The sequence below is a fragment of the Pseudophryne corroboree genome, unplaced genomic scaffold, assembly GCF_028390025.1.
Source record: "Pseudophryne corroboree isolate aPseCor3 unplaced genomic scaffold, aPseCor3.hap2 scaffold_826, whole genome shotgun sequence".
Taxonomy (NCBI): domain Eukaryota; kingdom Metazoa; phylum Chordata; class Amphibia; order Anura; family Myobatrachidae; genus Pseudophryne; species Pseudophryne corroboree.
Genome location: NW_026970405.1, coordinates 200,113 through 220,161, shown reverse-complemented (window position 1 = coordinate 220,161; position 20,049 = coordinate 200,113). Strand labels below are relative to the sequence as shown.

At 40.3% G+C, this 20,049-nt stretch overlaps 2 non-coding genes across 2 annotated transcripts; both read left to right on the top strand.

Moving 5' to 3' along the window:
* The first annotated feature begins 214 nt into the window (after nt 1-214).
* On the top strand, nt 215-288 carry TRNAN-AUU (transfer RNA asparagine (anticodon AUU)). The gene has a single exon. It is a non-coding gene; the product is annotated as a tRNA-Asn (tRNA).
* A 6,163-nt stretch (nt 289-6,451) lies between these two features.
* TRNAN-AUU (transfer RNA asparagine (anticodon AUU)) lies at nt 6,452-6,525 on the top strand. Its single transcript has one exon. It is a non-coding gene; the product is annotated as a tRNA-Asn (tRNA).
* Nucleotides 6,526-20,049: the final 13,524 nt, after the last annotated feature.

Below are 20,049 nucleotides of genomic sequence, written 5' to 3'. Positions count from 1 at the left end.
GCATGCTTCCATTGCAGTACTCTGCTGCACATGTAAGTGCAAGAGATCCTGAAGCACTCACTCATCATGGGAAAGTACCAATGTGTTTATTCGTTAGTTGATGGAAGAAACATCTTACAAAAACTCTCCAGATTATTGATTTTTTAATGTTTTTCTAGGAAACGTTCTAGATGTATGCTTATTAGCCTTTGTCAGTAGGCACTTTTTGCAAAGTGTCTCTGTGGCGCAATCGGTTAGTGTGTTCGGCTATTAACCGAAAGGTTGGTGGTTCAATCCCACCCAGGGACCTAATTAAACTTGTGATCAGATTTTGGTGATATTTAAGTAGACAAGTCAAAATTTCAAACCCCCTCTTATGGTGTAGGGTACATGGCCTTCTCTGATGTAATCAGAGTTAGATTTGATTCAGTGATTTTATAAAAAAAACAGCTAGGAAGCACAATTTAGCAGTGGGTTGCAGAGAAAAAAAATATGCTGGCAGAAAAATCCAATCGAGTGATTAAACAGCTCTTCATTTTCTGGCTTTATTTTTATGCTAACAAATTTGTTCTCTGAAAAGTGTCCACAAAGCCAAGTCTCTGATTAACACCTTTGTAAGGATGGTTTTTCACCTATTACTAAATTAAACTTGCTTCATTGGAAAGGCAGCAAGATGCATCCTCATTTCAATGTCTACTGAAATAATACAGGTTGACACCAGGAAACATTAACGCCACTGCATCCTTGCTGCTTTCTCATGTGGAAGTCTGTTTAATGTGAAAACAAGGTGATATCTAATTAGCACACAGGTAAGGAATTAAGAAAATCTTTATTTAAGGGTGAAGATGTTTCTCACAAAATCGTTGCCCCAATGCATCATTGAAATTCAAGCTGGAAAGATGATTTTAATATATCACTTGTACATTTTGTATTGCTCTTCTGGTGACAATGTAGTTTGTTTTTGTCAATTACCATTTTAATAATAGGGTAAAGAAAATTAAGTGGATTTTTGAAAGAAAACAATACTGTCAATATACTATTAAAACAAATTAAAATGGTAAAAGTTATTGTACTTTAAGTAAAAATAAAAGAGCCAAAATATCAATCCCAGTTTTGGATTACTTTAATTAACAAACAAAAAAATGCATATAGCAGAGGATAGTTTCAATCTGCCTACCTCTGGGTTATGGGCCCAGCATGCTTCCATTGCTGTACTCTGCTGCACATGTAAGTGCAAGAGATCCTGAAGCACTCACTCATCATGGGAAAGTACCAATGTGTTTCTTCGTTGGTTGATAGAAGAAACATCTTACAAAAACTCTCCAGATTATTGACTTTTTTAAGTTTTTCTAGGAAACGTTTTAGATGAATGCTTATTAGCATTTGTCAGTATGTACTTTTGCAAAGTGTCTCTGTGGCGCAATCAGTTAGTGTGTACGGCTATTAACCAAAAGGTTGGTGGTTCAATCCCACCCAGGGACGTACTTGATTTTGTTATCAGATTTTGGTGATCTTTAAGTAGACAAGTCAAATTTCATACCCCCTGTTATGGTGTAGGGTACCTGGCCTTCTCTGATGTAATCAGAGTTAGATTTGATTAAGTGATTTTATAAAAACATCTAGGAAGCACAATTTAGCAGTGGGTTGCAGAGAAAAAGAAATATGCTGGCAAAAAAATCAAATTGCGTGATTAAACAGCTCTTCATTTTCTGGCTTTATTTTTATGCTAACAAATTTGTTCTCTGAAAAGTGTCCACAAAGCCAAGTCTCTGATTAACACCTTTGTAGGGATGGTTTTTCACCTATTACTAAATTAAACTTGCTTCATTGGAAAGGCAGCAAGATGTATCCTCATTTCAATGTCTACTGAAATAATACAGGTTGACACCAGGAAACATTAACGCCACTGCATCCTTGCTGCTTTCTCATGTGGAAGTCTGTTTAATGTGAAAACAAGGTGATATCTAATTAGCACACAGGTAAGGAATTAAGAAAATCTTTATTTAAGGGTGAAGATGTTTCTCACAAAATTGTTGACCCAATGCATCATTGAAATTCAAGCTGGAAAGATGATTTTAATATATCACTTGTACATTTTGTATTGCTCTTCTGGTGACAATGTAGTTTGTTTTTGTCAATTACCATTTTAATAATAGGGTAAAGAAAATGAAGTGGATTTTTGAAAGAAAACAATACTGTCAATATACTATTAAAACAAATTAAAATGGTAAAAGTTATTGTACTTTAAGTAAAAATAAAAGAGACAAAATATCAATCCCAGTTTTGGATTACTTTAATTAACAAAAAAAAATGCATATAGCAGAGGATAGTTTCAATCTGCCTACCTCTGGGTTATGGGCCCAGCATGCTTCCATTGCAGTACTCTGCTGCACATGTAAGTGCAAGAGATCCTGAAGCACTCACTCATCATGGGAAAGTACCAATGTGTTTCTTCGTTGGTTGATGGAAGAAACATCTTACAAAAACTCTCCAGATTATTGACTTTTTAAAGTTTTTCTAGGAAACGTTTTAGATGAATGCTTATTAGCCTTTGTCAGTATGGACTTTTGCAAAGTGTCTCTGTGGCGCAATCAGTTAGTATGTACGGCTATTAACCATAAGGTTGGTGGTTCAATCCCACCCAGGGACCTAATTGACCTTGTTATCAGATTTTGGTGAACTTTAAGTAGACAAGTCAAATTTCATACCCCCTGTTATTGTGTAGGGTACCTGGCCTTCTCTGATGTTATCAGAGTTAGATTTGATTCAGTGATTTTATAAAAAAAGCTAGGAAGCACAATTTAGCAGTGGGTTGCAGAGAAAAAAAATATGCTGGCAGAAAAATCCAATTGAGTGATTAAACAGCTCTTTATTTTCTGGCTTTATTTTTATGCTAACAAATTTGTTCTCTGAAAAGTGTCCACAAAGCCAAGTCTCTGATTAACACCTTTGTAAGGATGGTTTTTCACCTATTACTAAATTAAACTTGCTTCATTGGAAAGGCAGCAAGATGCATCCTCATTTCAATGTCTACTGAAATAATACAGGTTGACACCAGGAAACATTAACGCCACTGCATCCTTGCTGCTTTCTCATGTGGAAGTCTGTTTAATGTGAAAACAAGGTGATATCTAATTAGCACACAGGTAAGGAATTAAGAAAATCTTTATTTAAGGGTGAAGATGTTTCTCACAAAATCGTTGCCCCAATGCATCATTGAAATTCAAGCTGGAAAGATGATTTTAATATATCACTTGTACAGTTTGTATTGCTCTTCTGGTGACAATGTAGTTTGTTTTTGTCAATTACCATTTTAATAATAGGGTAAAGAAAATGAAGTGGATTTTTGAAAGAAAACAATACTGTCAATATACTATTAAAACAAATTAAAATGGTAAAAGTTATTGTACTTTAAGTAAAAATAAAAGAGCCAAAATATCAATCCCAGTTTTGGAATACTTTAATTAACAAACAAAAAAATGCATATAGCAGAGGATAGTTTCAATCTGCCTACCTCTGGGTTATGGGCCCAGCATGCTTCCATTGCTGTACTCTGCTGCACATGTAAGTGCAAGAGATCCTGAAGCACTCACTCATCATGGGAAAGTACCAATGTGTTTCTTCGTTGGTTGATAGAAGAAACATCTTTATTTAAGGGTGAAGATGTTTCTCACAAAATTGTTGCCCCAATGCATCATTGAAATTCAAGCTGGAAAGATGATTTTAATATATCACTTGTACATTTTGTATTGCTCTTCTGGTGACAATGTAGTTTTTTTTGTCAATTACCATTTTAATAACAGGGTAAAGAAAATTAAGTGGATTTTTGAAAGAAAACTATACTGTCAATATACTATTAAAACAAATTAAAATGGTAAAAGTTATTGTACTTTAAGTAAAAATAAAAGAGCAAAAATATCAATCCCAGTTTTGATTACTTAAATTAACAAAAAAAATGCATATAGCAAAGGATAGTTTCAATCTGCCTACCTCTGGGTTATGGGTCCAGCATGCTTCCATTGCAGTACTCTGCTGCACATGTAAGTGCAAGAGATCCTGAAGCACTCACTCATCATGGGAAAGTACCAATGTGTTTATTCGTTAGTTGATGGAAGAAACATCTTACAAAAACTCTCCAGATTATTGATTTTTTAATGTTTTTCTAGGAAACGTTCCAGATGTATGCTTATTAGCCTTTGTCAGTAGGCACTTTTTGCAAAGTGTCTCTGTGGCGCAATCGGTTAGTGTGTTTGGCTATTAACCGAATACCCCCTGTTATTGTGTAGGGTACCTGGCCTTCTCTGATGTTATCAGAGTTAGATTTGATTCAGTGATTTTATAAAAAAAGCTAGGAAGCACAATTTAGCAGTGGGTTGCAGAGAAAAAAAATATGCTGGCAGAAAAATCCAATTGAGTGATTAAACAGCTCTTTATTTTCTGGCTTTATTTTTATGCTAACAAATTTGTTCTCTGAAAAGTGTCCACAAAGCCAAGTCTCTGATTAACACCTTTGTAAGGATGGTTTTTCACCTATTACTAAATTAAACTTGCTTCATTGGAAAGGCAGCAAGATGCATCCTCATTTCAATGTCTACTGAAATAATACAGGTTGACACCAGGAAACATTAACGCCACTGCATCCTTGCTGCTTTCTCATGTGGAAGTCTGTTTAATGTGAAAACAAGGTGATATCTAATTAGCACACAGGTAAGGAATTAAGAAAATCTTTATTTAAGGGTGAAGATGTTTCTCACAAAATCGTTGCCCCAATGCATCATTGAAATTCAAGCTGGAAAGATGATTTTAATATATCACTTGTACAGTTTGTATTGCTCTTCTGGTGACAATGTAGTTTGTTTTTGTCAATTACCATTTTAATAATAGGGTAAAGAAAATGAAGTGGATTTTTGAAAGAAAACAATACTGTCAATATACTATTAAAACAAATTAAAATGGTAAAAGTTATTGTACTTTAAGTAAAAATAAAAGAGCCAAAATATCAATCCCAGTTTTGGAATACTTTAATTAACAAACAAAAAAATGCATATAGCAGAGGATAGTTTCAATCTGCCTACCTCTGGGTTATGGGCCCAGCATGCTTCCATTGCTGTACTCTGCTGCACATGTAAGTGCAAGAGATCCTGAAGCACTCACTCATCATGGGAAAGTACCAATGTGTTTCTTCGTTGGTTGATAGAAGAAACATCTTACAAAAACTCTCCAGATTATTGACTTTATTAAGTTTTTCTAGGAAACGTTTTAGATGAATGCTTATTAGCCTTTGTCAGTATGTACTTTTGCAAAGTGTCTCTGTGGCGCCATCAGTTAGTGTGTACGGCTATTAACCAAAAGGTTGGTGGTTCAATCCCACCCAGGGACGTAATTGACCTTGTTATCAGATTTTGGTGATATTTAAGTAGACAAGTCAAAATTTCAAACCCCCTCTTATTGTGTAGGGTACCTGGCCTTCTCTGATGTAATCAGAGTTAGATTTGATTCAGTGATTTTATAAAAACAGCTAGGAAGCACAATTTAGCAGTGGTTTGCAGAGAAAAAAAATATGCTGGCATAAAAATCCAATTGAGTGATTAAACAGCTCTTAATTTTCTTGCTTTATTTTTATGCTAACAAATTTGTTCTCTGAAAAGTGTCCACAAAGCCAAGTCTCTGATTAACACCTTTGTAGGGATGGTTTTTCACCTATTACTAAATTAAACTTGCTTCATTGGAAAGGCAGCAAGATGCATCCTCATTTCAATGTCTACTGAAATAATACAGGTTGACACCAGGAAACATTAACGCCACTGCATCCTTGCTGCTTTCTCATGTGGAAGTCTGTTTAATGTGAAAACAAGGTGATATCTAATTAGCACACAGGTAAGGAATTACGAAAATCTTTATTTAAGGGTGAAGATGTTTCTCACAAAATTGTTGCCCCAATGCATCATTGAAATTCAAGCTGGAAAGATGATTTTAATATATCACTTGTACATTTTGTATTGCTCTTCTGGTGACAATGTAGTTTTTTTTGTCAATTACCATTTTAATAACAGGGTAAAGAAAATTAAGTGGATTTTTGAAAGAAAACTATACTGTCAATATACTATTAAAACAAATTAAAATGGTAAAAGTTATTGTACTTTAAGTAAAAATAAAAGAGCAAAAATATCAATCCCAGTTTTGATTACTTAAATTAACAAAAAAAATGCATATAGCAAAGGATAGTTTCAATCTGCCTACCTCTGGGTTATGGGTCCAGCATGCTTCCATTGCAGTACTCTGCTGCACATGTAAGTGCAAGAGATCCTGAAGCACTCACTCATCATGGGAAAGTACCAATGTGTTTATTCGTTAGTTGATGGAAGAAACATCTTACAAAAACTCTCCAGATTATTGATTTTTTAATGTTTTTCTAGGAAACGTTCTAGATGTATGCTTATTAGCCTTTGTCAGTAGGCACTTTTTGCAAAGTGTCTCTGTGGCGCAATCGGTTAGTGTGTTCGGCTATTAACCGAAAGGTTGGTGGTTCAATCCCACCCAGGGACCTAATTAAACTTGTGATCAGATTTTGGTGATATTTAAGTAGACAAGTCAAAATTTCAAACCCCCTCTTATGGTGTAGGGTACATGGCCTTCTCTGATGTAATCAGAGTTAGATTTGATTCAGTGATTTTATAAAAAAAACAGCTAGGAAGCACAATTTAGCAGTGGGTTGCAGAGAAAAAAAATATGCTGGCAGAAAAATCCAATCGAGTGATTAAACAGCTCTTCATTTTCTGGCTTTATTTTTATGCTAACAAATTTGTTCTCTGAAAAGTGTCCACAAAGCCAAGTCTCTGATTAACACCTTTGTAAGGATGGTTTTTCACCTATTACTAAATTAAACTTGCTTCATTGGAAAGGCAGCAAGATGCATCCTCATTTCAATGTCTACTGAAATAATACAAGTTGACACCAGGAAACATTAACGCCACTGCTTCCTTGCTGCTTTCTCATGTGGAAGTCTGTTTAATGTGAAAACAAGGTGATATCTAATTAGCACACAGGTAAGGAATTAAGAAAATCTTTATTTAAGGGTGAAGATGTTTCTCACAAATTTGTTGACCCAATGCATCATTGAAATTCAAGCTGGAAAGATGATTTTAATATATCACTTGTACATTTTGTATTGCTCTTCTGGTGACAATGTAGTTTGTTTTTGTCAATTACCATTTTAATAATAGGGTAAAGAAAATGAAGTGGATTTTTGAAAGAAAACAATACTGTCAATATACTATTAAAACAAATTAAAATGGTAAAAGTTATTGTACTTTAAGTAAAAATAAAAGAGACAAAATATCAATCCCAGTTTTGGATTACTTTAATTAACAAAAAAAAATGCATATAGCAGAGGATAGTTTCAATCTGCCTACCTCTGGGTTATGGGCCCATCATGCTTCCATTGCAGTACTCTGCTGCACATGTAAGTGCAAGAGATCCTGAAGCACTCACTCATCATGGGAAAGTACCAATGTGTTTCTTCGTTGGTTGATGGAAGAAACATCTTACAAAAACTCTCCAGATTATTGACTTTTTAAAGTTTTTCTAGGAAACGTTTTAGATGAATGCTTATTAGCCTTTGTCAGTATGGACTTTTGCAAAATGTCTCTGTGGCGCAATCAGTTAGTATGTACGGCTATTAACCATAAGGTTGGTGGTTCAATCCCACCCAGGGACCTAATTTCCCTTGTTATCAGATTTTGGTGATCTTTAAGTAGACAAGTCAAAATTTCAAACCCCCTGTTACGGTGTAGGGTACCTGGCCTTCTCTGATGTAATCAGAGTTAGATTTGATTCAGTGATTTTATAAAAACAGCTAGGAAGCACAATTTAGCAGTGGGTTGCAGAGAAAAAAAATATGCTGGCAGAAAAATCCAATTGAGTGATTAAACAGCTCTTCATTTTCTGGCTTTATTTTTATGCTAACAAATTTGTTCTCTGAAAAGTGTCCACAAAGCCAAGTCTCTGATTAACACCTTTGTAAGGATGGTTTTTCACCTATTACTAAATTAAACTTGCTTCATTGGAAAGGCAGCAAGATGCATCCTCATTTCAATGTCTACTGAAATAATACAAGTTGACACCAGGAAACATTAACGCCACTGCATCCTTGCTGCTTTCTCATGTGGAAGTCTGTTTAATATGAAAACAAGGTGATATCTAATTAGCACACAGGTAAGGAATTAAGAAAATCTTTATTTAAGGGTGAAGATGTTTCTCACAAAATCGTTGCCCCAATGCATCATTGAAATTCAAGCTGGAAAGATGATTTTAATATATCACTTGTACATTTTGTATTGCTCTTCTGGTGACAATGTAGTTTGTTTTTGTCAATTACCATTTTAATAATAGGGTAAAGAAAATGAAGTGGATTTTTGAAAGAAAACAATACTGTCAATATACTATTAAAACAAATTAAAATGGTAAAAGTTGTTGTACTTTAAGTAAAAATAAAAGAGCCAAAATATCAATCCCAGTTTTGGATTACTTTAATTAACAAAAAAAAATGCATATAGCAGAAGATAGTTTCAATCTGCCTACCTCTGGGTTATGGGCCCAGCATGCTTCCATTGCTGTACTCTGCTGCACATGTAAGTGCAAGAGATCCTGAAGCACTCACTCATCATGGGAAAGTACCAATGTGTTTCTTCGTTGGTTGATGGAAGAAACATCTTACAAAAACTCTCCAGATTATTGACTTTTTAAAGTTTTTCTAGGAAACGTTTTAGATGAATGCTTATTAGCCTTTGTCAGTATGTACTTTTGCAAAGTGTCTCTGTGGCGCAATCAGTTAGTATGTACGGCTATTAACCAAAAGGTTGGTGGTTCAATCCCACCCAGGGACCTAATTGACCTTGTTATCAGATTTTGGTGATTTTTAAGTAGACAAGTCAAAATTTCAAACTCCCTGTTATGGTGTAGGGTACCTGGCCTTCTCTGATGTAATCAGAGTTAGATTTGATTCAGTGATTTTATAAAAACAGCTAGGAAGCACAATTTAGCAGTGGTTTGCAGAGAAAAAAAATATGCTGGCAGAAAAATCCAATTGAGTGATTAAACAGCTCTTTATTTTCTGGCTTTATTTTTATGCTAACAAATTTGTTCTCTGAAAAGTGTCCACAAAGCCAAGTCTCTGATTAACACCTTTGTAAGGATGGTTTTTCACCTATTACTAAATTAAACTTGCTTCATTGGAAAGGCAGCAAGATGCATCCTCATTTCAATGTCTACTGAAATAATACAGGTTGACACCAGGAAACATTAACGCCACTGCATCCTTGCTGCTTTCTCATGTGGAAGTCTGTTTAATGTGAAAACAAGGTGATATCTAATTAGCACACAGGTAAGGAATTAAGAAAATCTTTATTTAAGGGTGAAGATGTTTCTCACAAAATCGTTGCCCCAATGCATCATTGAAATTCAAGCTGGAAAGATGATTTTAATATATCACTTGTACATTTTGTATTGCTCTTCTGGTGACAATGTAGTTTGTTTTTGTCAATTACCATTTTAATAATAGGGTAAAGAAAATTAAGTGGATTTTTGAAAGAAAACAATACTGTCAATATACTATTAAAACAAATTAAAATGGTAAAAGTTATTGTACTTTAAGTAAAAATAAAAGAGCCAAAATATCAATCCCAGTTTTGGATTACTTTAATTAACAAACAAAAAAATGCATATAGCAGAGGATAGTTTCAATCTGCCTACCTCTGGGTTATGGGCCCAGCATGCTTCCATTGCTGTACTCTGCTGCACATGTAAGTGCAAGAGATCCTGAAGCACTCACTCATCATGGGAAAGTACCAATGTGTTTCTTCATTGGTTGATAGAAGAAACATCTTACAAAAACTCTCCAGATTATTGACTTTTTTAAGTTTTTCTAGGAAACGTTTTAGATGAATGCTTATTAGCATTTGTCAGTATGGACTTTTGCAAAGTGTCTCTGTGGCGCAATCAGTTAGTGTGTACGGCTATTAATCAAAAGGTTGGTGGTTCAATTCCACCCAGGGACGTACTTGACCTTGTTATCAGATTTTGGTGATCTTTAAGTAGACAAGTCAAATTTCATACCCCCTGTTATGGTGTAGGGTACCTGGCCTTCTCTGATGTAATCAGAGTTAGATTTGATTCAGTGATTTTATAAAAACATCTAGGAAGCACAATTTAGCAGTGGGATGCAGAGAAAAAGAAATATGCTGGCAAAAAAATCAAATTGCGTGATTAAACAGCTCTTCATTTTCTGGCTTTATTTTTATGCTAACAAATTTGTTCTCTGAAAAGTGTCCACAAAGCCAAGTCTCTGATTAACACCTTTGTAGGGATGGTTTTTCACCTATTACTAAATTAAACTTGCTTCATTGGAAAGGCAGCAAGATGTATCCTCATTTCAATGTCTACTGAAATAATACAGGTTGACACCAGGAAACATTAACGCCACTGCATCCTTGCTGCTTTCTCATGTGGAAGTCTGTTTAATGTGAAAACAAGGTGATATCTAATTAGCACACAGGTAAGGAATTAAGAAAATCTTTATTTAAGGGTGAAGATGTGTCTCACAAAATTGTTGACCCAATGCATCATTGAAATTCAAGCTGGAAAGATGATTTTAATATATCACTTGTACATTTTGTATTGCTCTTCTGGTGACAATGTAGTTTGTTTTTGTCAATTACCATTTTAATAATAGGGTAAAGAAAATGAAGTGGATTTTTGAAAGAAAACAATACTGTCAATATACTATTAAAACAAATTAAAATGGTAAAAGTTATTGTACTTTAAGTAAAAATAAAAGAGACAAAATATCAATCCCAGTTTTGGATTACTTTAATTAACAAAAAAAAATGCATATAGCAGAGGATAGTTTCAATCTGCCTACCTCTGGGTTATGGGCCCAGCATGCTTCCATTGCAGTACTCTGCTGCACATGTAAGTGCAAGAGATCCTGAAGCACTCACTCATCATGGGAAAGTACCAATGTGTTTCTTCGTTGGTTGATGGAAGAAACATCTTACAAAAACTCTCCAGATTATTGACTTTTTAAAGTTTTTCTAGGAAACGTTTTAGATGAATGCTTATTAGCCTTTGTCAGTATGGACTTTCGCAAAGTGTCTCTGTGGCGCAATCAGTTAGTATGTACGGCTATTAACCATAAGGTTGGTGGTTCAATCCCACCCAGGGACCTAATTGACCTTGTTATCAGATTTTGGTGAACTTTAAGTAGACAAGTCAAATTTCATACCCCCTGTTATTGTGTAGGGTACCTGGCCTTCTCTGATGTTATCAGAGTTAGATTTGATTCAGTGATTTTATAAAAAAAGCTAGGAAGCACAATTTAGCAGTGGGTTGCAGAGAAAAAAAATATGCTGGCAGAAAAATCCAATTGAGTGATTAAACAGCTCTTCATTTTCTGGCTTTATTTTTATGCTAACAAATTTGTTCTCTGAAAAGTGTCCACAAAGCCAAGTCTCTGATTAACACCTTTGTAAGGATGGTTTTTCACCTATTACTAAATTAAACTTTCTTCATTGGAAAGGCAGCAAGATGCATCCTCATTTCAATGGTAAGTCAACCTTCTTGCCCTATGTTCCCTGTCAACGGATGAAGACGCATCATTATCTACCGCAGTCATTTTGGCCCAATAGATATGCAAGAAGTTTAGATTCCCCTTTCTTTGCAGGTAGAGGAAGGAAAAGGAAGAGGTCTGTAGCCTCTTCAAGATCGCAGGACCAGAGATTGTCCTCTGCTTCTGCCAAATCCACTGCATGACACTGGGGCTTTCTTGCAGGAGCCCACACCAGTGGGGGCACGTCTAAAACTCTTCAGTCAGTTCTGGATTCATTCGGACCTGGACTCGTGGGTTTTACAAATAGTGTCCCAAGGGTACAAACTGGGGTTTCAAGACGTTCCCCCTCACCGATTGTTCAAATTGGCCTTATTCAGCAGGGAGAAGGTTTTTATTCAAGCCTCTTCGTGGTCCCGAAGCCGGACGGCTCAGTCAGACCAATCTTAAATCTGAAATCCCTCAATTTCTTCCTAAAGAAATTCAATTTCAAGATGGAATTTCTCAGGGCAGTGATCTCCAGTCCGGAGGACGGAGATTTCATGGTTTTGGTAGACATAAAGGATGCCTACTTACATGTTCCCATTTAGCCACTGCCTCAAGCTACCTAAGGTTTGCAATTCAGGATTGTCATTACCAATTTCAGACATTGCCGTTTGGTCTGTCCACGGCTCCGAGGATTTTCACCAGGGTGATGGCGGAAATTATGGTTCTCCTTCGCAAGCAAGGAGTCACAATTATCCCGTACTTGGATGATCTCCTGATAAAGGCGAGATCCAGGGACCAGTTGGTGCAAAACATTGCACTCTCCCTGACAGTTCTTCAACAACATGGTTGGCTCCTAAACTTGCCAAAATCGCAGTTGGTCCCAATGACGCGGTTGTTGTTTTTGGGAGTCATACTGTTAGGCGCCAGGGTCCGCTTGATGGTCTGCGCGGCCCGGCGCCTAGCAACTAGAGACGCCGTGCACGTACAGCCGCCGGCTCCCTAGCAACGCTAGACGCCGGGCGCGCTGAGCCGCACGGACCCTAGCAACGGGGACGCCACTGGCGGACCGCGTTCCCCGTTGCTAGGCTTTAGGAAATTAAGATATTCACCTGCTCTCTGGCCGTGCAGCAAGGCAGCTGCATGGCATTTATTCTAATCAGCCTTTAGCAGCTGATTGGAGGACTCCTTGTTAAATACACTCCCAGGGCTTCTCACAGACGCCGGTAATAGCTTCCTGCATGCTGCCTTTGTTTGCTGAGAGTCTGTTTCCAGTCCTGCTGTATCCGGTCATTCCAGTCCGCAGAAGTCCGGTATTCGGGAGTTGTCATCTCATCCCAAGAGGTCGTTTGGTTCCCTGGAGTCCTGACTGATCACCGTTTTATATCCAGTGGTGTTCGTGAGTTGCGGCTCTGCCGTGTGTTGCGGCTCAGCCGCTTTACCTTTTATATTTTGTGTTTGGAGCATTTGCGGAGGGTTCCGCTTCCACAAGTCCTCTCTGGTACTTGGCGGTGCCGGGTAGGAGAATTGGACAAGTGGATATTTTGGTTGTCCTTTTTCCTGGCGGTTTCTCCGCACATATTATAGTTTTGAGTTTGCTTAGCCCCTGGCCTGGTTGTTTAGTTAGAGGGCCTCTTGTTATCACCCTGTCTCAGGTTTCCCTTTGTCTCTCATTAAGACCGGGGGGCATCGAAGTTGGGCAGACATAATCCGCCCTTCAAACGCGGCTGCCAAGGGCTCAAGAAACCATAGTCTCGCAGGGGATTTCTGACAACACGGGTGAGACAACAGAGTTAGGGCGCAAGGGGCTATTTTCCTGTCCTGCTCCCTTCCCCAGCATTCCGTTCCAGTGCTCCAGTCCTTGCCATAAGATCTTCTCTGACCAGAGTGCTGGAATCATAACATTATTACCGGCCATACCAAAACTTAAAATTAAACGGGGTTTAATTTTTTCTCATTCAGTTTTGTGAGAGTTTATCGGCCTCATGAATCCAACAGGTTTAGGGCCAAATCCTGGTCAGCTCTTAGTCAGCCAGATTCAAGAACTTACTCAGATGGTTCAGGATCTTTCTCTTCGGGTGAAGTCGCAGGAAGATCTTTTGCGAGCTTCCCCAAGGGTAGTCCATGAACCAAAGATGCATTTGCCTGACCGTTTTTCTGGTGATAGAAAAGATTTTTTTTAATTTTAAAGAATCCTGTAAACTTTATTTTCGTTTAAGACCGACTTCCTCGGGTACTGAATCTCAGCGGGTCGGGTTTATTATTTCTTTGCTCCAGGGGGATCCTCAGACCTGGGCATTTGGTTTAAGAGCAGAGGATCCGGCATTGTTGTCAATTGACGCTTTTTTTGAGTCTTTAGGGCTCTTGTATGATGACCCTGATAGAGAGGCGTCCGCTGAAAGTCAGTTGCGCGCTCTCAGACAGGGTAGAAATCCTGCAGAGGTTTATTGTACGGAGTTTCGCCGTTGGTCGAACGACTGTGGCTGGAATGACCCAGCCCTGCGCAGTCAGTTTCGCCTCGGCTTATCAGAGTCTATAAAAGACAGTCTCCTTCAGTACCCCGCTCCTGAGACTCTCGATAAACTCATGGAGCTTTCTATTAAGATTGATCGTCGTCTCAGAGAGCGGAGGGCTGAAAAAGGAGCACCTGTAAGGTCAAGTCCGTGTGTATATTCCATTCCTGAAGACGTAGAGGAGACCATGCAGATGGGTCTCTCCCGGCTGTCTCCTGAAGAAAGAGCCAGAAGGCAAAATTCTGGTCTTTGTCTGTACTGTGGGGGTAAGGGACATTTTGCTCGTAATTGTCCGAACAAGTCGGGAAACGCTTTGACCAGGTGAATTGTGAGGGGGTTCACCTAGGTCTGCAGCTTATCTCCTCGAATAACTCCCTTTTAGTCCCAGTTAAAGTTTCCTTTGGCAGCCTCAGTTCTTTGGTGTCGGCTTTTGTTGACAGTGGAGCTGCAGGAAACTTTATGGATTTAACTTGGGCTAAGGCCTTAGGCATTCCTCAGTTACCTTTGGGTAGGTGTGTCACCATGCATGGCTTAGATGGGAGTCCGCTGTCTAATGGGATTATTTCTCTCCGTACACCCCCTGTACTACTTACAGTAGGAGCTCTACATTCCGAGAAAATCGAGTTCTTTCTTACACATTGCCCAGCAGTTCCAGTTGTTCTGGGTCACCCTTGGCTGGCCTTTCATAATCCCACCATTGATTGGCGGTCGGGGGAGATTTCACATTGGGGTACTTTTTGTGATAAGGAATGTATCACGTTTCCAGTCAGAGTAGCAGCTATCATTCCAGAACTCATTCCGGTGGAATACCAGGAGTTTGCTGATGTTTTCTCCAAAGGCAATGCGGACATTCTGCCTCCCCATCGGCCTTATGATTGTGCTATTGAGTTAATTCCTGGTGCCGCATTGCCAAAGGGAAGATTATATGCATTATCCGGGCCAGAAACTGCGGCTATGAATGATTATGTAAAGGAGAGCCTTGAGAAAGGATTTATTAGACCATCAAAATCTCCTTTAAGTGCAGGCTTCTTCTTTGTGGAGAAAAAGGATGGCTCGCTTAGACCTTGCATTGATTTTAGAGCCCTGAATAAGATCTCAGTTAAAAACACCTATCCTTTGCCGTTGATTTCTGTACTCTTTGATCAGTTACGTTCTGCTGTGATTTTTTCTAAAATTGACCTTAGAGGAGCGTACAACCTCATCCGAATTAAATCTGGAGATGAGTGGAAAACGGCCTTCAGTACTCAGTCGGGTCACTACGAATACCTGGTGATGCCGTTCGGCCTGTCCAATGCTCCGGCAGTTTTTCAAGACCTCATTAACGATGTGCTCCGTGACTTCCTAGGGAAATTCGTGGTCGTTTACTTAGACGACATCCTGATTTTTTCTAAATCAATGGAACAACATGTTACCCAGGTGCGTCTGGTTCTTCAAAAGTTATGTGAGAATCATTTATATGCCAAGCTGGAGAAGTGTGAGTTTCATGTCACGGAAGTATCTTTTTTAGGGTACATAATTTCCCCTCAGGGATTTTCCATGGAACCAAAGAAACTCCAGGCCATCCTTAGTTGGGCGCAACCCACCAATTTAAAAGCAATTAAGCGTTTTTTAGGGTTTGCGAATTATTATAGGAGGTTCATTCATTCTTTTTCTGACCTGGTTGCTCCCATTGTAGCTCTGACAAAGAAAGGAGCGGATCCTACCAACTGGTCGCGTGAAGCTGAGTTGTCCTTCCGGGCCTTGAAACAAGCCTTTGTCTCGGCTCCAGTCCTCAGACATCCTAATCCGGAATTGCCCTTTGTGGTGGAGGTTGATGCCTCGGAGGTTGGAGTGGGGGCTATCCTTTCTCAAAAGGATCCGGAGTCTCTGGAGTTACATCCTTGTGCCTTTATGTCCAGGAAATTCTCCTCCGCTGAATCCAACTATGACGTTGGTAATCGGGAGTTACTGGCGGTAAAATGGGCTTTCGAGGAGTGGAGGCATTGGCTGGAGGGAGCAAAACATACTATTTCGGTATTGACTGACCATAAGAACCTGCAATAGATTGAATCAGCTAAGCGGCTTAATGCCCGGCAGGCACGTTGGGCATTATTTTTTACGCGTTTCAAATTTATAATCACTTTCAGGCCTGGTTCCAAGAATACTAAGGCTGATGCCCTGTCACATAGCTTTCTTCCGGTTCACAATAACAATCCTGTTACCCCCATACTTCCATCTTCGGTCATCTGGGCGGGCCTCACACAAGATTTATTTACCCAGTTAAAACAGCTTCAACACCAAGCTCCTAGAATTACTCCTGCTGGTCGTCTTTACGTCCCTGAGTTTTTGAGAGTTACTGTTTTAACGGAATTCCATGATAACAAAGTTTCAGGGCATCCAGGAGTCTCTAAGACATTGGAGTTAGTCTCTCGCTCAGTATGGTGGCCTGGTCTTTCTAAAGACGTCAAGGAATTTGTTTATTCATGTCAGGTTTGTGCACAGCATAAGGTTCCCCGTTCCTTGCCCATCGGGCAACTTATGCCCTTAAATGTTCCTCTCAGGCCGTGGTCTCATATTTCCATGGATTTTGTGGTTGACCTTCCCCTTTCAGCCGGATTCCGAGTCATATGGGTGGTAGTGGACCGTTTTAGTAAAATGGCTCATTTTATTGCTCTTCCCCGATTGCCTTCTGCCCAAGGGTTGGCAGTTTTGTTTCTCCGCCATGTATTCAGGCTTCATGGGTTGCCTACTGATATTGTTTCTGATCGGGGTCCACAATTCATCGCACAATTCTGGAAATGTTTTTGTGCCTCATTGAAGATGAAATTGTCGTTAACATCCGGTTACCACCCACAATCCAACGGGCAAACCGAACGAGTTAACCAATCATTGAAACAATATTTGCGCTTGTATTCAGCCAAACTCCAGAATGATTGGTCCGAGTTTCTTCCGTTGGCTGAATTTGCTTACAATAATTCTTGTCATTCCTCCACTAAAGAGTCTCCATTCTTTTCAGTTTTTGGTTTTCACCCCAGAGCTAATTCTTTTTTTCATCATTCCTCAGTCTCCTCGCTTACCTTAACCTCCCATCTCAGAGCCATTTGGAAAAAGGTGCACCTTGCTCTCAGAAAAGCGGCCTTTCGAGAGAAGAAATTTTCTGACAGGCTCCGACGTCCTTGCACTTTTAAGGTGGGAGATAGGGTGTGGTTGTCGACTCGCAACATCAGGCTTCGACAATCCTCAGCTAGACTGGGACCCAAATTTATTGGGCCATTTCTTATTATTAAAAGAGTCAACCCAGTTGCCTTTCGGTTACGTTTACCAAGATCTCTCAGGATTGGAAATACGTTTCATTGTTCCCTGTTGAAACAATACGTTTCTTCCAGTAGATTTCCTCGGAAGATCTCTCAGGGTAGATCTCCAGTGGATGTACAGGGACAACAGGAGTTCTTGGTAGAGAAGGTTCTCGATTCCAAATTGTCCCGGGATCGGCTGTATTTTCTGGTTCCCTGGAAAGGCTATGGTCCGGAGGAAAGGTCTTGGGTCCTGGATAAGGATCTTCATGCCCCGAGGCTCAAGAGGGCATTTTTTCGGGAATTTCCTCAGAAACCTGGCTTTAGGGGTTCCTTGACCCCTCCTCAAGGGGGGGGTACTGTTAGGCGCCGGGGTCCGCTTGATGGTCTGCGCGGCCCGGCGCCTAGCAACTAGAGATGCCGTGCACGTACAGCCGCCGGCTCCCTAGCAACGCTAGACGCCGGGCGCGCTGAGCCGCACGGACCCTAGCAACGGGGACGCCACTGGTGGACCGCGTTCCCCGTTGCTAGGCTTTAGGAAATTAAGATATTCACCTGTTCTCTGGCCGTGCAGCAAGGCAGCTGCACGGCATTTATTCTAATCAGCCTTTAGCAGCTGATTGGAGGACTCCTTGTTAAATACACTCCCAGGGCTTCTCACAGATGCCGGTAATAGCTTCCTGCATGCTGCCTTTGTTTGCTGAGAGTCTGTTTCCAGTCCTGCTGTATCCGGTCATTCCAGTCCGCAGAAGTCCGGTATTCGGGAGTTGTCATCTCATCCCAAGAGGTCGTTTGGTTCCCTGGAGTCCTGACTGATCACCGTTTTATATCCAGTGGTGTTCGTGAGTTGCGGCTCTGCCGTGTGTTGCGGCTCAGCCGCTTTACCTTTTATATTTTGTGTTTGGAGCATTTGCGGAGGGTTCCGCTTCCACAAGTCCTCTCTGGTACTCGGCGGTGCCGGGTAGGAGAATTGGACAAGTGGATATTTTGGTTGTCCTTTTTCCTGGCGGTTTCTCCGCACATATTATAGTTTTGAGTTTGCTTAGCCCCTGGCCTGGTTGTTTAGTTAGAGGGCCTCTTGTTATCACCCTGTCTCGGGTTTCCCTTTGTCTCTCATTAAGACCGGGGGGCATCGAAGTTGGGCAGACATAATCCGCCCTTCAAACGCGGCTGCCAAGGGCTCAAGAAACCATAGTCTCGCAGGGGATTTCTGACAACACGGGTGAGACAACAGAGTTAGGGCGCCAGGGGCTATTTTCCTGTCCTGCTCCCTTCCCCAGCATTCCGTTCCAGTGCTCCGGTCCTTGCCATAAGATCTTCTCTGACTAGAGTGCTGGAATCATAACACATACTGGACACAGAAGAGGTTTTCTTCCAGTGGAAAGGCTATGGAGTTCCAGAGTCTGGTCAAACAAATTCTGAAACCAGCAAGAGTGTTAATCCATCAATGCATTCAGTTGCTGGGGAAGATGGTTGTGGCCTACGAGGCCATTCAGTTTGGCAGGTTCCATGCCAGAGTGTTCCAGTGGGACCTGTTGGACAATTGGTCCGGATCCCACCTACACATGCACCGGAGGATAATCCTGTCTTCCAAGACCAGAATCTCACTCCATTGGTGGCTGCACAGTTCTCACCTCCTAGAGGGGCGATGGTTCGGGATCCAGGACTGGATCCTAGGGACCACAGATGCAACCCTCCGAGGCTGGGGAGCAGTCACACAGGGGGAAAACGTCCAAGGAAGATGGTCAAGTCAGGAAAGTTGTCTCCACATAAATGTTCTGGAGTTAAGGGCCATTTAATAACTGCAGACACAGTACACACTGGGACGGGTGCCCAGCATCCTCAACAGACTAAGAGAAAAGGATTTACCGGTAGGTATTAAAATCCTAGTTTCTCTAAAGTCCTAGAGGATGCTGGGGACTCCGTAAGGACCATGGGGATAGACGGGCTCCACAGAGTTCATGATCTTCACTGAGGTAGCGCACAGCACTGCAGCTGTGCGCCATTGCTCCCATACACCTCACATACTCCGGTCACTGTAAGGGTGCAGGGCGCAGGGGGGGCGCCCTGGGCAGCAATATAAACCTCTTTTTGGCAAAAATATAACATATATACAGCTGGGCACTGTATATATGTATGAGCCCCCACCAATTTTACAGTTTAAGCGGGACAGAAGCCCGCCGCCGAGGGGGCGGGGCTTCTCCCTCAGCACTCACCAGCGCCATTTTTTCTCCTCAGCACCGCTGAGAGGAAGCTCCCCGGACTCTCCCCTGCTTATACCACGGTAGAGAAGAGGGTTGTAAGATGTTTCTTTGTTTTTGTCAATTACCATTTTAATAATAGGGTAAAGAAAATTAAGTGGATTTTTGAAAGAAAACAATACTGTCAATATACTATTAAAACAAATTAAAATGGTAAAAGTTATTGTACTTTAAGTAAAAATAAAAGAGCCAAAATATCAATCCCAGTTTTGGATTACTTTAATTAACAAACAAAAAAATGCATATAGCAGAGGATAGTTTCAATCTGCCTACCTCTGGGTTATGGGCCCAGCATGCTTCCATTGCTGTACTCTGCTGCACATGTAAGTGCAAGAGATCCTGAAGCACTCACTCATCATGGGAAAGTACCAATGTGTTTCTTCGTTGGTTGATAGAAGAAACATCTTACAAAAACTCTCCAGATTATTGACTTTTTT